Source organism: Sycon ciliatum, chromosome 3 (genome assembly GCF_964019385.1).
Source record: "Sycon ciliatum chromosome 3, ocSycCili1.1, whole genome shotgun sequence".
In the NCBI taxonomy this organism is placed as follows: Eukaryota; Metazoa; Porifera; class Calcarea; order Leucosolenida; family Sycettidae; genus Sycon; species Sycon ciliatum.
In genome coordinates this window covers 27,245,222-27,262,024 of record NC_088645.1, presented here as the reverse complement: position 1 = coordinate 27,262,024, position 16,803 = coordinate 27,245,222, and the positions used below count along the sequence as shown (strand labels likewise).

The 16,803-nt window shown below is 45.8% G+C and overlaps 2 long non-coding RNA genes across 2 annotated transcripts in view; both read right to left on the bottom strand.

Moving 5' to 3' along the window:
- Nucleotides 1-819: 819 nt before the first annotated feature.
- On the bottom strand, nt 820-5,833 carry LOC135812621 (uncharacterized). Its single transcript, XR_010552877.1, has 2 exons — nt 5,803-5,833; nt 820-1,885 (listed from the first exon to the last, which is right to left on the bottom strand). It is a non-coding gene; the product is annotated as an uncharacterized LOC135812621 (long non-coding RNA).
- Nucleotides 5,834-11,151: 5,318 nt separating this feature from the next.
- The window catches only part of LOC135812620 (uncharacterized), a 29,376-nt gene continuing 23,724 nt past the window's right edge, over nt 11,152-16,803 (bottom strand). Inside the window, exon 3 of the long non-coding RNA XR_010552876.1 lies at nt 11,152-11,291. This is a non-coding gene — a long non-coding RNA (uncharacterized LOC135812620). The remainder of the gene's footprint in view (nt 11,292-16,803) is intronic.

Sequence of the window (16,803 nt, the reverse complement as noted above, 5' to 3'; positions counted from 1 at the left end):
GCCCTGGAGTAGGAGTGGGGGTGCATCTGCGCCTGGCACGCACCCACAGCCTGCGCGGGCCGTGGATGTACCCGCGGTGAAGGACTGGTACAGGCTGGTTGGGTGCCGGCCAGGCACTCCTCCAGCTTCCTTACTCGACTGCAAGTTACGTCTACGCTAGCAGCCACACGTCGGATTTCTTCGCCTTGCGACCTGATCGCTTGCTCCAAGGGTCCGATATCCGTCTTCTCAAGCCTTCTTTCAAGAATATTGAGTCGAGTATCCAAGCCATTGAACGAGTTACTGACGGCTGACACCTCCTCACGGATACGAGCAATGGAATCTAGGACCGTTTCCATGCGCTCTTCTAAAAGATCGCTCATGCAGGTGCGGAACTGTTTCATGATCAGTGGGGAAAAATACGGAACTAAAGGATAAAAACCAATGAAACTGCAGTTAAATAGTAGAAAGGTAGTGGAAATGCCACATAACATCATGATGCAACTGCAATAAAACCACCTTTCCACGACTTCAGTTTTATTGTTTTGTATCCTTTAGTTCCGAATTTTTCCACACTGATGATAGGAACGAGAAAATCGATTCTGGGTTTCAATATTATTGTTATAAAAATACACACATATGTCGAGTTGCGTGATATCTACGGCCATCATCGTATTCATATCTATTTTAAAATTATGTTCTCCTCGTTGATTATTTGTACTGTTCCCATTTTTGTTCTTGACATTACATTCCCACCACATTCGTTTTATTTCTTTGTCCATCATCACTTTCTCAAGAGTATGTTCATGGCATCTCAAAAGATCCTTCATGAGATGAAGCTTCAGCTGATTCTCTTTATTGCAATCCCAAAATCCCTCTGCATCAATCATATTCTTTTTTACGTGTACATGGAAAAACACATCCGGAAAAAGGATAGAAATATGAAACAGTTTTATACGAGAAAAGTGAGAAATGATTGCGGGATAAAAATTGAGAGAAAAAGACGACGTGAAGTGTGTGTATGCATATGAAGTCAATCAGAGAGTATTGGAAAAGAAGAAACAACATTACAAGTTTCTTTAAAATGGAAAACAATCTTACATTTTAAGTACCACTAATAACCCTGGAAAAAGCGTTAACGCGATTTAATGGTAAATTGTGTTTGGGGGCGAGTGTGTTGAGCCTAGTTATGGATAAGTTGTGTGCTCCGCTGAGCACAACGTGAGTTGAAGGCATAGATTTGAAATTAACTCTTTTGAGCTGCAAGGAAAAGCCACGGTTGAAAGTCAATCTCTGAATTCGTTGGGAGCACGCTCCCAGAATAAAATAATCCAAAGATAGAATGAGAATAAAGAAGGCGGTGGACAGTACGTTGTGGTTATAAAAAACCTGCAATCGCCACGCAAAGTGGTCATTGGCTACCCCAGCCATGTATTGTTTGGAATAAAACTATTAAAAACTAAACACCAAACTGAGGAATTGCAAAACAAACTGATTAAGAAAATCGTTGCGACGGGTAGAAATGCAAGAATGTATACTGAGATGAATTGTGCTGAGCCAAAACAATAGGCAAAGAACACAGAGAAGCACACCAAACTATAGAGCATGATTAAATGTGCACAATCAGTGAGTTACTGCGGGCAAACAAATTCATACTGTGGTTGCTGGGCGGATTCGACAACACCATAAGCATCACTTTTGGTGAGGGAACTCTCCGCAATATCAGCGTCTTCATAGGCTGCATTGTGTGTTTGACCTGGATCTTCGGTCTTGACTGGTTTGCCTTGTATCTTACGATGGACTATTATGGCTACCAAAGTTGTTGCTATTATCCCGATAAAGATTCCTCCAACAACACCGCCGATCACAGTCCCAAGTGCGCATGACGTCCGGGTTTGATGTTCCGCTGTAGGTGAGAGAACACAGCACATTTTACGTTCCAACATCTACACATACTGTACGTGCATTATAACCACAATTTTTGGATGCCTGAACACAGTTCTAGAATCTATGGTTTAGATCACAATGTATAGATTTTGAAGTGAAAAAAACATGTCATGGGAACTGCTTGGAAAATCTGAACATGCTTTGTTCATATTTTGCGCTCGACTTGTAGAGAACTGTTGGAAAACACACCTGGCAAAATGGTGATGCAGACATGCCTTCCGCCAACTTAATAATAGAGTAAAGAGTATAGAGTATTCTATATTTCCACCATGACCAAGGCCAATTAGGAAGATAATTATGATCGGGTTCCCCAGGATGTTGACCGATTTTTGAGAACCACACAAAAATGACAGTGGATGCGCTTTGCTTGATGTTTAATGTTCCTGGCTACCTCTTTGTGTTGACTTACCGCATAGAGAAGGCCCTGCTAAAGGGTCGGATAATGCACCTGTCTCATTGCCCTCAAAGGAAGGTACACCTTCCAGGCTTACCATGCGATACTGTCATCCGCGCCTATAACCAGGCTATTCGGTGGCAACAAAATCTTCTTAATCTGCTCAATGGGGCTACCAAGCAAGATTTTTGTTAAGGTGCTCTCTAAAGAACTATGGAAATTCAATTGAGGGTTATTTCTTGTATAGGCTCTTCATACTATTCTCTTCATTACTAAAACGTGTAGGGCGTTCCACTGCAGCCAAGGATTGCGGCAAACACTTGGAGGGCTGTCTTGGGGTATGGACAGATGGACATCTTACAGATCCAGGGCAGCTAAAAGGGTAGAACTAGTCATAGGGGTCGCTTTGGTGATAATCGTCCACGGCAGTTTGGCAAACGTTTGGCTCAGAGCAGAGTTACATCAGCCCTTCATATGCTCAGCTTGTGCCCGCTCAGCACGCACAGAATGATAGTGTTGGTAGATTCGACATTGTTCTCAGTACAAAAAATAGTATTTTGTAGATGTATTGTGCGCAGGCAGTAGCCCAATTACTGTGATGCATCACTCGCACTCACACTGTTACACCATACCCCTCTCTCATAGCATGGTTACTTACACGTACTTCAAGTACATGTATCTGAGAATATATAAGAAAACTCTAACTGCAGCAAAATGTGTAAACCTGCCAAATTATGCTCCAAATTTTCAACCACCAAATGACCCGTGCTCTGCGAAAACCGACCTTAGGTGCTTCGTATTTTTTTCGAGAAAAAGAACAAAACGTCACGGTCTGTCGATATTTGAAGATCACAAGGTGAGAGTCATGGCGGAACGAAGCAGAAGACGGTCGCTAGCTCAAATAATTGCTGTGGCCTTCTCCCAGAGGTTTCATCCTAACTCCTTCACGCTGAATAGTCATTTTTTGGCCTGGTCCAATCGCAGTTCTGATGACAGCAGTGCCGAAGAGAGTCGGATGTGGAATCGCAGGACGCAACGCTGATCGAGCTGGACGGCCATGCGGAGAAGAATTTCGATCAGGCGTCAGTTTTGCCACCAGCCCAGCCCCTCAATGCCGGCAATAAACAGAGTGCAGACCGATAAAATCGGTTCAAGTACTGTCTACAATCCAGAAGGCGAGCGACAAGTTTGACAAGGGCTGTAGTTGTTCCGCACTGGTGCTGTTTCAAGAGCGTGACACTTGAAACCTTGCTTTATAGTTACAGCGCTCACAGCAGCGCAAGTCCTGACCAAGTCAGAGAGCTGCTTGTGTGTACATGTAGGCGGAAAGCTAGACGTGCTCAGGAGACGTGGTGAGGCTACCCAGCGCGTCCAGCATGCTGGGAGACGTGGTAGATGGGGCTCAACAATACTACTCTGAACTACTGAAGACTACAGTCAGTGTCAGGGTGGAAGTCAGTGTGGAAGTCACAAACATGCATGTCAGGAAGTCTTTGTGTATGCCTCCAGCCCAGGATCAAGCCCTGGGTGCTGAAATCTGTGCAGGATGCTGTGTCAGTGCAAGTGAAATCAGCCCAACACAGGAATTGAATGAACTCTGGAACCAGTGGAATGCACTGCCTGTGGAAGATGTTGTGGAGCTGAAGCATTTTATAGAGCATTATGCTATAGCTCATGGCCTCCCTTAACCTGCAGATCCACATGGGCACAACAAGCCAGTACCAACCTACATGTATTTGCCCAGTATCACTACGAAGAAGTTTGTTCACCAGGCGTTCACAACGCCTGGTGGCAAAGCTGCATACAGTACGTTTGGCAAGATTTGGAAAAGAGACTGCCATGATATCACCGATTATGAAACAACGTGTGCGGCAGATGTAGACATAACTAGATGTTCTACTACAAGTACCAGATAAAACTATCAATATCCTTTAACCCAGCATTGATCCGAGCTTCTTCACTACTTTGCACCTCCCTCTACCCATCACTCCGGCTGGCATATCCTCATACAGAGCCAAATACCTCTTCCAGCAGATCGTGAGCAACACCATCCACAGAACAAAGATAGAATGTGTCTATCTCCACAACAGGAAGATCCAATGCCATCATAAACCTTTCCTTTTGAAGATTATCACATACAGATTTATTCTGCAAAGTTTGGTTGCAATCATGCTGCTTAAACTCTCACAGCATTGGCTCCAAAATGTAGCATAAAATCCAGGATTTTTACTACTTTTCCTCAAAAAATTGTAGGAAAAGTGCAAAGAAATTGTCATTGTATCTAACTGAATATGTATGCAATCTACCTCAAACTTCACCAGAAGTTGAAGAAAGGGTCATGGGTCAACAATCCAGCACAAACTCAATTTCGCCTACATGTACATGGATTTGCCCAGTACATGTATCACTACGAAGAAGCTTGTTCACCAGGCGTTCACAAAGCCTGATGGCAAAGCTGCATACAGTACGTTTGGCAAGATTTGGAAAAGAGACTGCCATGATATCACCGATTATGAAACAAATTGCGCTAACAGGCCGTAGTCTAACAGTAAGCTGGCGCTTACAACTGCGACGTAGCACTCGCAGTCACACTGTTGCACAGCTATTGCGAGAAGGAGCAGTCTGATACGCCAGTTCTTGCCATTGATGACGTGGAACCAGTGGGCCGCACTGATTGAGTGGTTGGTGATAATCTGCGTCAGACACACGCTGCGCCTGCTGTGCAAAGTCCAGATGCGTTGCTTGTCAGGACTTGATACAGTAAACAGCCCTGGCGGGCCACGGATCCGCTGGCCCTCTAGTTTGGACTCTGGCGCATGGCGCAGAATGTGTATTTGCTATCAAGGTGCTTCGACCCACTTACATGTGCCGCCACCTCCGGCGAGATCCAGTTGCGGTAGTCGTTGCGGAGACACGTCCACACACTTCACGTACAAAGAAAGACAGGGGGATAGTTGCCATGGTTACCATGCACTAACCTTCAATGGCTAATTTCAGCACCTTCCATCACGTTTCGAGGGCCAAAACAATATATCGTTGAGCTCCTTGTGGTCCTCTCTACACGTTGAAACTCTCAAAAAGTTGTGCGCTCTCAACTGCAACGAAAGTAAACATTTTGGGCACCTGGCCCCATACTAGGAGCCCCAAGTTAAAGGGAGGGCTACATTTCACCGGCATGTATGAATAAACAGGAAGCGAGATGACTGCTACACCTTAGCTCAGTGGTTAGAGCATGGCTGGCCTCAAGCGAAGATCCTTGGCTCGAGTCCTGGTAGCGAGTCTGGTTACAGTCAATGTTTTCTTCAGACTTTTCCCATTGGTGTCTTTCCCACAAAGCATTGAATACTAGTACTTGAGTAGTTGATTTCAATACTTGTTTTCATTTCAATACTACGGTTTTTTGTCTCCTCCACGATATTTTAAAATAATTGAGTACTGCTTTTACAACTTGCTATTCTCAAATCATTTGAGATTGTACATACCGCTAGTTGTCGTGCAGGATTCACGTGTTGAGACAGGTGTGGACCGTGGTGTAGAACTGACTGAAAAATCAAAAACGAACATGTACAGTAGCACACGACAATGGCATAAAAATTAGATCTTCAGAGAAATAATCACCGTCCACAACACAGCCAGAGAGACTAACAGGTCCACCATTGGTTTTAAAGCTGTTCCTAAATCCTTCAGTACGCATGTCCATGAGTTTGCCCTCTGAACCATCGACAAAGGTACTGGCCGGTCAAAGTCGTATCAAGAACATCAGGCATCGCTTCACCACCTCAGTAACACGTTAGGCTAAGTCGTGCCAGACGTTCGGAGTCCACATGACCGCTTACCTCCTCACGGGCTAAACGCCGAGTCAGGTCTTCTCGGCCTCCAACTATTTACCCCAGCCGAAGTGACGAAGCTGCTCTCCAGGTTGACGCAAACAAAGCTACGGGGACTGACGGTGTACCATAATTGGTCCTTATAATGACCTCCTCCACACTTGCCCCTTCCTTGAGTGACTTATTTGACGAGTCCTTGCGATCGGTGAAAGTGGCAGCTAAATTCAAGCACTTTTATCTGTCTCCCCTTTTCAAAGTGGGGACATCGACCATCTCCAGTACCTATAGTCCGATACCTCTCCTAACGATCGTGTCCCGCCTGTTAAGCCTACAGTCCATTCAGAAAAAGGATGTACTTGTAGCTTTTGGCGTGATGCAAGGATCTACGGGAAGCAACAGGACGATCTGACGGCGTCAAATGTGAACACCATGAATTTTACTACTGTATGAATCGGGATGCGAATATAGCGATAGACGCTCTGAATACGTTGCTTCAGAATCCCACTGTTGTCGACTATGCCACACCCTAGCCGCCTTCCTTTCACCTACCGCTGGCTGAATATTCATTTTTCGAGGGTCGTGAAGTATTTGTCTTGTTTACTTAGCAGTTTTCATTATGACGTTGGACGTCCATGAAGATTTGTCGGCTTTCACTTGACTTCTACTTTTCACCTTATTTGTCACCACCCAGTACTCTTTGTGACGTGTTAACTTACGCAGCCTACTCCTGTGTACCTCTCCTTCTCATTGTGATCGACTTGTGATAGTTGTGTCTGGTAGGGTTCATTCTGCACCTCCATTCTACACTATGCCCTTTGTTTTGATTTATCACATAATGTGAGTTCGTTGAGTGTTCACTCCTTGCGCCAGTATCTTAGCAATATAGTGAAGGCAACGGAAGACGACAATGAATTTCTGACTGCGGAGCTGTTTCCCGCTTCTCGATTTGTGTTGATTTGCCACATTATGTGAGTAAGTTGAGTGCTGACAGAAAGAGGGATGGATCACTAAGCCAACCGAGTGTGCCTTCCTCACCGGAATCACCACCAGAACAGCAGACCTGGGATTAGGGTGGAGTCGGCAACAGCGACAGTACTGACAATCACATAAACTGAACCCGCTTCTTTGAAACCGGGTTGTGCAGGCATCTCAGCTCACCGCAGCGCTTGAACCGTTGGGACAGAGACAGCGGAGGTCAACTGCGAACAACTCAACAGAGATTATTCAATGAATGGTCAAAGCCAACACACAGCAGCGAAGAAAAACATAAGCCAGAAGCGAAACGAAACACGGAGACGCTGATGAGCTACGGACAGAGACCCAGGGAAGACTTAGCAGAGAGTACACGGACGGTATGAGACGGACTGGCGGTGAAAATGAGTTGGATGACGATGCGGCGGATGAGGACAAGGTGGATGATGACAATGCGGCGGATGATGAGGCGGCGGATGACGATGAGACGGTTGGTGGTGATTGCGAAGAAACGGACGTTATAAGGAGTCAGGTGGCAGGGATGGTGATGAAGTTGATGAGGGTTGTTACCACGTCTGGAGTGTTAGACTGTGTATAACCATGCCCACTTCTCTGTACTATGTCGTGCTTATCATGTACAGGAGTTGGAGGTACTTGAAGCTGTTCGTATTCGTAAGCATAAGCCTGATCTTTGTAATCAAAAAGAACATGTTGTAGCACTTAGGTTATTTTCTTGAGTCTACACGGCTTGTTCATGAGTTTTTTTTCTGCACACTTCATGCCCATTTGTCACACTTACGTTCTTTCTCTATTTTAGACCTCACTTTGATAATAGTTACGCCTTTTCTTGTCAGACTTACTTGGATTTTAAACCTTAGTTTTTTCGCTTCATCACCTTAGTTGCTAACAGGTTCGGCCTCGTGTTCTCTGTACTGCGCTGATGAGTCCTCAAGCACGAAACAGTTCTGTCCGCAGATTCAGTATATTCCGTAATCAATAATTTCTCAACCTCTATCAGGTTCAGCATCCGTTTCTTTGTGTTGGGTTGACGAGTCCAGAAAGGATGAGACAGTGCTGGTCGCAGATTGAGTAATTCTAACATCTAGAGAACTAGCGCTATTGTCCTTGTCTAAATTTTTCTGTTGTTGTCTGTTTTTGCACGACATTGACCAATGGTACTGACATTCTAGACCTAACTGTCAATCAGCTCTAACACATCTCTGATTCGCACTCCAACATCCTTCCAACTTGGAAGGTTCTAAGCCACAGAAATAACATCAGGTGAGCAAGGTGAGCCCAACCAAGATAAGCACGACCTAAAAGTCTCAGCTGTGAAGGACGTTGGCGGATGTACATGTACGTCGAGGACAATACTGGCAAGACCTTGGAAAATACGGTCAAACCATGATTCAAGGACGCAAAGTAACATTCCACACAACTTGTATGGCGCAAAGATGCGAAGATCAGTTAAAGGGGAAGCTATGCGAACAGGAATCATGCAAAACCAAACGCCTCAATGAAACCTTGGTCCTTGGTTCCTTGGTACTTTTCTTTTCTATAAATGTATCCTTGGCTCTCCATCCGAGTCCATTCTTGCACACCTGATGAGCCATCCTTATCTATACGGCGAAACGTCGTCGTGTAAAACTGCTGCATGTTGTTTCTGCTTATTGTCCATCTCAATTGTCATAGTCGACGTACAGTGCTGTTTTATTGAGGCGTTCGGTTTTACTTGGTCCTTTTTTTCTATAAATTTATGCTTGGCTCTCCATCCGAGTGCATAGTGTGTTTTCAAAAAGGTTTGGTGCATTCAGTGCAGGTGCAGAGTAAGACAAAAAAAGAAAAAGAATAGAACGTACCCGTGGTAGTGACCGGATCCGTAGGAATAACTGCAATATATAACGGAAAAAATGCACTCACACATATACCAGCACACAGATACCAGCACACAAAGGACGTGCGTTATAGACAGAAAGACATAAGAATACTATGTCTTTCTGTTTAATATTTACGGGGTGCGACAGAGCCCTCGGCCATGAATAAAATATTGATATCACCTCCACCACTATACTACGCTCTCAGCCGACTAGACCCTCCTGCACACAACCATCACCTCTGCGAGGACACTTATATTGACGGTATTTATAACGTGTATTCCTTCAGACAGCTGTTCTGTTTCGCTAATACATAGCTCATCAGTGAAAGTACTTCGAAGTGGATGTTGGGTGATTAAAATATATATGACCGAACTGCTGTAATGGTTTTTTTTACATACAAAGCTGAGCATTACAGTGTTATGCCCTGGGGCTGCTGGGGCTGTCAACGTCCCGGGTCGTGAGGTGAGTTTGCAGGCTTTCTTTGGCGCTTTGACAAATGCAAGACACAGACTCTCACTAGCTACACAGTACACTGATTCTGGCACATTATTTCTGGATTGAAAGTTATATTCCTAAGGGTGTGCAGACTCCGCTGTAGCCACTTCATGTTTCACACAGTTATACACCACTACTCAAAAACGGTCTCTCGGCTACAAATTCTTCAACAAAATAATATAATCCAAATTTTCGGGCCAGGCCCATCTTCAGCAATATTGACAGCATTAGAGATAGATTTTCCGTGCTGAATTTCTGACGCTGCATGCATGTCCCATGCGCGTCAACAGTACTTCACACTTTTCTTTTCCCGCATTATCATGTCGGCTATGCCTAACCTTGGCAAATAGGTAGTGTAGTCCATGTTCCATTAGCTTGGCAAGTCACTGAAGACGGCATTGAGATAGTATGGAAACCAAGCGTACATGATACAGTAATGCCACTGCCAGTAGTACTCCTGGGTATAGTCATCACTGTTGTTGAGTTTAACTCTGGACAATGTGTTGCTATGCATAGAAACAAAATACCAAAGAATACAGATCAATGCAAACCGAAAGACCAAATAGAAAGCGAACTCCAATATCAACAGAGTTATCTTTTGGCAGAGGCAATGGTCAATAAACGGATATTGCTCCGATTTCTGATGATCTTGTTACAACTCAGAGGTATGTAGCTCTCGCGTAATGTATTTATGAAAGTAAGACATCTGAAACGAACGGTGTTAATTCGAATGGATTCCAGGCTATTTAGGCTCTACATGATTGGTATCAATTCCCAGTGATACAGCTGTGTTCAGTGACGAATTGGAACAATAATCTACTTCTTAGAATGCCATGAAGCAATTGGCTCGCGCCACTGCACAATAACTTCGATATCGACATTAGTGGTCACTAGCGTTCTGCATCCATCATAGCATATATGCTATAGCATATCTTTTGAAACGCAAGAATCGGGTTTCGGAGAGCAAGGCTCTTACGGTGCCATGGAAAAGGGTTGGAAATAACACCTGTAGCAAAGCGACACTAATACAGAGGACCGAGTGTGTGAAAAAAAGCCGAAACCAAATAAGCGCTAACTGTCACAGGATAAATCTAAAACATCAACAAAATGGATAAGTGAGAAAATATGTGCCCAGGGCCGGCCACACACGCCACAAAATACTACTTGAACAAATGAAGGAACTTACGTTGACATTTGCCCATGGTCCATTGGAGGTTTTGTCCACAAATACAGTTGACAGCTGCCATTCCCACTACATGATTACAATCCACCACATTAGTGTCATTGCATTCCAAGATGCACGCTGGAGGGGAGAAATGAATCATATAATTATTACCTTCGACCAGGTGAAGATGGGCGTCGGCTTCAGGTGTCATCCTCCATGGAATTTTCCAGCTCCGCCATGACTTGAACCCGAGACCTTGTTTGTCCGAGCAATACTCTTACAGTCTAACCTATGGGACAAGGCCGAACCTAGAAGGCGCAGACAGGATTTCACCCCAAAGGCCAAATGTGAATGTTTGTTTCCTTGGAAGAGATATTTGAAGCACTGGATATTCCATAAATATTTTGTTTGTAATTGCATAACTGGTGTACTTCTAGGTAAAGACTTACTTTCACATAAAGGTTGCCTTGGTTGCCACCTTCCATTGCCCTGACATGTAGAATGGCTTATTTCCATATTATTGTTAGACAAAAAACCTGTTATGCATTCGATGGATACTGTGGTACCTGGTAGTGTGTTGAAACTGGCAACAGGTTTGTAATTGAACTTGCTGTTAGTGAGAGTAGGACATTGCGCTGTGAACAAAGAGACAAGATTCAGTACAGTTACTCACAATGAGTGAACATCCCACAACTACAGTAAAACCATTGCTATGACGGTCCATAGAGATAGAATCAGACAATATTTTGGTAATTACACGGAACATGGTTATACCCAGACCTGCTGCACTTGTCCAGGTTCTGTTGAAAACTCTTTTTTAAAAACAATAAGTGAAAACCCCAACTAAAACAAATGCATGACGGTCCATAGAGATAGACGCAGACAATAGTTTGGTAATTCCATGTCCACAGCTGCAACGTTACAGCCCGATCTTCGGCACTTGCCCGTGTTCTGTTGAAAACTTATTATTCACAGATTTCAATAGAACAAGTATAGGTGACAATTTGATGAAACCTGGAAAGCGAATAACAACCCGTGTTAACATGACAGGAAAACAACAACTTTTGGAATGGGAGACCATGTACGGTTTTGTAAGAAGTGTGCTCGGTGTGCGTGGCTAATTTTCATGGAGAGATTACCATTAGTACATTCATCCTAATGATAGGTTACTGCATGGCTGCGAAGAAATTGTGGCTAGTTCAGTTATCCGACATGTTGAAGAAGTAGAAGGTGATGGAAGATGAGGATTCTCAATAGCTTCAGTTGCAATGCCAGCAACCGAACAGCAGCAAAAATTAGCAGCTAGTGCAGTGCCAGAGGTTGCCTCACTTTGATCAGTTCGTCCATTGAAGAATCCCCCTTGGCCACGCTCGGACGTGGCACAGGTGATAAACGAGAGAGCTTGGAAGCTCAGGGCCCTACGCTATGCTTTGTGGCTTAGCTCATCGTGCATGGTGTGGGAACTGATGGAAATGTTTCCTGGGACGGCGCTGACTCTGCCGATCACGGGCGTTCTGGAGTCGACGGGATCTCTCTCCCGATGTTTCCTGTGACCGGCGCTGACTCGCCCGTTCACGCCTATTTTGGAGACGACGGGATCTCTCTTCCAAAGTATGTGTTTGCTGACGCATCTTATCACCTATTCGGCAACTAACGTCCATTCTAATTTCATTTCCTCCTCGTGTCCCTATTTCTTTCCAGAAAGTCTCCCTATACATCAGGGAGTCGTACTGTATTGACAGCTACCCTAACGGGTCACGCCGCGCTCCACCCAAGCATGGGTATGATGAGGGACAGTGGCTACAGAAACAAAAAACAGCAAGCAGAGAGAGATAGCAAGAGAAAGACAGCGATAGCAGTACATCTGATGTGCGACATATAGAAAAGAGAGATGACAAGAGATACGCACAAAAAAGGAAACAAAAATTATTTTTCCAGTTCCGAAACAATCAACCAGGTGATGGAGTGTGGGCACCCGAAGTCCCCCCTGGACTCCACTGGAAGAACATCCCACGCAGGGATATCAGCGATAGGTCAAGCGTTGAAAAACAGCCATGAGGACACATCGTCTAGAAGTTCACCGCGCTCGAACTGAAATTGCAGGTTCAAACAATTTCCCACGCGTCGCCAGGCAGCGTAACTCTTCTCCCTGCATCACCATCCATTTCCAGCAACCGTCTCCACTCACAGCTCATGCCTCTGTCACCACTGTACTCTTCCGAGCTCCGCGAATGGAGAGACGAGGACGACAACGGTCGTGACTGAAAAGACACTGCCTTGGCGACCGCGTCGCGGAACCCTCGCCCCAGCAAATTCAGAAACACGCCAGGGCGACTCTGGTGGACCCAGCGCCACCCCCTTGGCAAGACTAGTAAGAGGAACGACTGAAAACTCAGATAAAATGGAGCTACAAAAAGTGCAACCGTCCCCTTCAACCACAGTTGCAACACACAGGGAGTCGTATACATGTACATAATACGACCAATATTGTGGCCAGCTGTGTTTGATGGTACGGTACGGTACGGGACAGATACGGGAGCCAGCAAATGGCCAGCTGTGTTTGATGGTGCGATACGGTACGGGATAGATACGGGATAGCGCCAGGCGTGACACAAACAAACAAACAAACACCAAATTAAAGCTGTGTGGACCCTGGCAAGCGCCAGACGTTACTGAAGTAACGTCTTCTGCATAGCTACGGGAATAATGTCTTGTTATGCCTGGAAAGTGGCCGGGTGTTGTGCATTTCCGGAACCACTCTCAACCATGTCAATTACTAACTCTATACTCAACATACAATACGTGTGCACATCAGTGCTGTGCATTAGTAGTATTTATTTTATTTACCATCGGATGCCTCAACAGTGATACACACAACTCTTAAGAGGGCCGATAACGGGATAAGTGGAAAGGAAAGGAAAAGAAAAGAAAAGAAAAAAAAGAAAACAATTGGAATTCAGACATCAAGCAGTACAGTAATCAAACACCAAGTCAACTTCAAGCTTAGTACAAGAACTATCAAGATCATCGAGAAACTCAACAGATTCCAAAAAGAAGGTCAAAATACTTCTTAAACGCCACTGGGTCTTTAAAAAGATCCCTGAGTTGGTTTGCAAATGTAGAGGTACGGTCGTGTCTGCGCCACTCGGCAGGTAGTGTATTAAAGAAAATTGCGGCACGATTAGAAAAAGAATTTACTCCATCAGTTGTCCGGTGCTTAGATATGGCAATGGAAGCATTAGAGTGGCTTCTAGTTCTAAGGCCTGTTGTGATCGGTGGAAATAATTCCGTTAGGGTAGGCAGTGAGATGATGACATGATTTCTATGAATAAACTGGGCAAAGTTGAGAATCATATAGTGTTCAAATGGATAAATCGCCAATGTGGTCAATAATGGCGTGATGTCGTCCTGTGACATAGCACCACAGGCAGCTCGCACAGCACGGCGGAACACAGTAGAGAGCCTTTGGCGGTCCTTAGCGGACAGCTTCGTTACAAAACACGAACAACAGTACAAAAGATCAGGTAGAATGACTGATACAATAAATTGCCTCCTGGCCTTCCTGCTCAATTGCCGAAAGGACCGACGAAGAGCGCCAACCTTAGCACATGTCTTGCGAATTACAAAGTCAATGTGAGGCGACCACGTTAGGCGGTCATCAATGATGAACCCCAGGATTCGGGTGCTGGTAACGCGGGTCAATACCTGATCGTTGAGTATCACAGGAACAGACAGGTGCAGGGGGAGTTTGGAAATGAACATGGTGACAGTTTTGGCAGAGTTGACTGACAACCCTAGGACCGCAAGATCTAGAGCAAGCACTGAAAGTACCTTGTTGACGGTACCGACAGCTTCATCTGGCGACCTTCTACTGGCATACAGCGTCATGTCATCCGCGAACATCGGCAGCTTGCAGGAAAGAGCATCAGCTGTGAGCGGCAGCTTCCGCACATATAAATTGAAGAGCACAGGGCCCAGAATGTTGCCTTGAGGTACGCCACTAGTAACTGGTACCAGAGGAGACGTTCCGATGTAGGTAACCACGCGCTGCTGCCGTCCACGGAGGTATGACTGCAACCAAGAGTACATAACCCCCCAGAGTGTGCAACGCCGATCCAGCTCTGTGTAGGGTCTTGGTCGAGCGGAATCGGATCTTCTGATGTCATGCGTACACTTCACACCAGCGCAAGGCCGGTCTCGAGGCAGGGCACCATTGTTTTTGATCCAAGAGTACCCGCGACTCCCCGGGTTCCCCTCAGATGTGTACGGTATTATGACGCAAAGATCCGATTCCGCTCGACCAAGACCCTATGCAGAGCTGGATCAGGCGTTGCACACTCTGGGGGGTTATGTACTCTTGCTGCAACCAAGCCAGGGCTATGCCAGAAATACCCACGGCCGCGATTGCGATGAGAAGTTGCTGGTGTTGCACGGTATCAAACGCCTTCTTCAGGTCAACGCAAACAACAGCTGTATGCAGACCCGCTTCGCGGGCTAGCAGCCAATCATTCGTTACCTTCGTGAGGAGTTGCTCGGTCGACCGGTGCTTCCGGAAACCAAATTGATCTTCATGGAACGGGCAACGTTCTTGGAAAAACACCTGGAGACGAGAGAACACGAGCTGCTCAAGAAGCTTGGCGAGAATAGATGTTAGAGACACCGGGCGGTGATTGGAAGGGCAATTACGGGGGCCTTGTTTTGACTTCAATATCGGGGTGATGTGGGCAATTTTGAACCGGGATGGAAAGTGTCCAGAAGAGAGGGAAGTGTTGTACAAAATGGTAAGTGAAAGGGCGACTACGTCTTTCGATACCTTTAGCAAAAAAGGCATAATTCCGTCCGGGCCAGGAGCTTTGCGGCTCTGGAGGGCACTGATTAGCCTTTTCACTTCTGAGACAGTTACCGCCTCGAACGTCCTGAGGTCCGTAGAGTTAGCCGGACCCATTGGCAGATCATAGGTAGCATGATTATCGGTGACAATAGCGTGGAAGTAATCGTTTTGTCTCTCAGCTGGGATAGTAACTGTTTGCCTCTGTGGCGTACGCTTGGTGATCGTGTTCAATATTTTCCAGAACTGTCGAGGTTCCCGTTCATACGTCCTGCACCGATCCGCGAAGTAACGATTCTGAAGATGACGGTACAAGTTGTTGGACTGACTACGTAATCTCTTGAACTGCGCCATTATGACCATGTCACGAAAGTGGGCTACTTTTAACTTCTTGAAGGCTGATTCGCGTTCCCTGATCAAGTCAAGAAGAGCCTTGGTCATGAAAGGGCAAGTCTTCCGATTCCGCTTCGGTCGCTTCCTGGGCACATAAGGTGCTGCAATATCAAGTGCAGTATTAAATTTCTCGGCCCATTCGTCTAACATCAGGTCAGTGTCAGTGGTTGCAAAGTGATGAAGATTGGAAGACAACAACATACCGCAGAAGCGGTCTGCGTCGAAGCCTCGGTAGTCTCTTCGTTGTCTCCTTGGTTGCTGACCATCGGTGTCGGAGTTCCGTGTGCCCGCTGTGGGCAATGGGACAGTACTGAGGACCAGGCGATGGTCTGAGAACTCACAGTCTATAACGGATGCTGACGTGACGAGGTCTATGTTCGTCAGTATGCAGTCAATCGACGTGCGTGTCGAGGCAGTGATTCTGGTTGCGTCCTGGACTTTATTGGCCATCCCGCACGGGAGTAAAAGTGTGTTCTTGAGGTGTTGGAAAACGCTGGATGCCTGATGCAGGAAGTCTACATTGACGTCGCCTAATAATACAACATTTTCGCTGTCCAGTTGTTCTGTGGCTGTGGCAAGCCGAGTCCAGTACTCCACTGGCTCGGATGGGGGCCGATATATGCAACCGAATAAAACACCATCATTGACTGTGCCGGTTCTGAGATACACAAAATCTATACTGGCATGCGAGTGGGTCAAGACAGGAGTCACATTAACTTGGTCGTTCACGTACATGCAAATTCCCCCTCCTTTCCTGCAGGGGCTGCAGGAGGACAAGCACGAGCAGCCCTCAGCACACGGCCGATCACGACGGAAAAGAATTGCTCCCGGCACCGAGACCTCGTTGTCCGAGATGCTGGAGTCAAGCCACGTTTCAGGAACTGCCAGAAGATCCAGGGCATGTTTGTCTATTAACTTAGCAATAA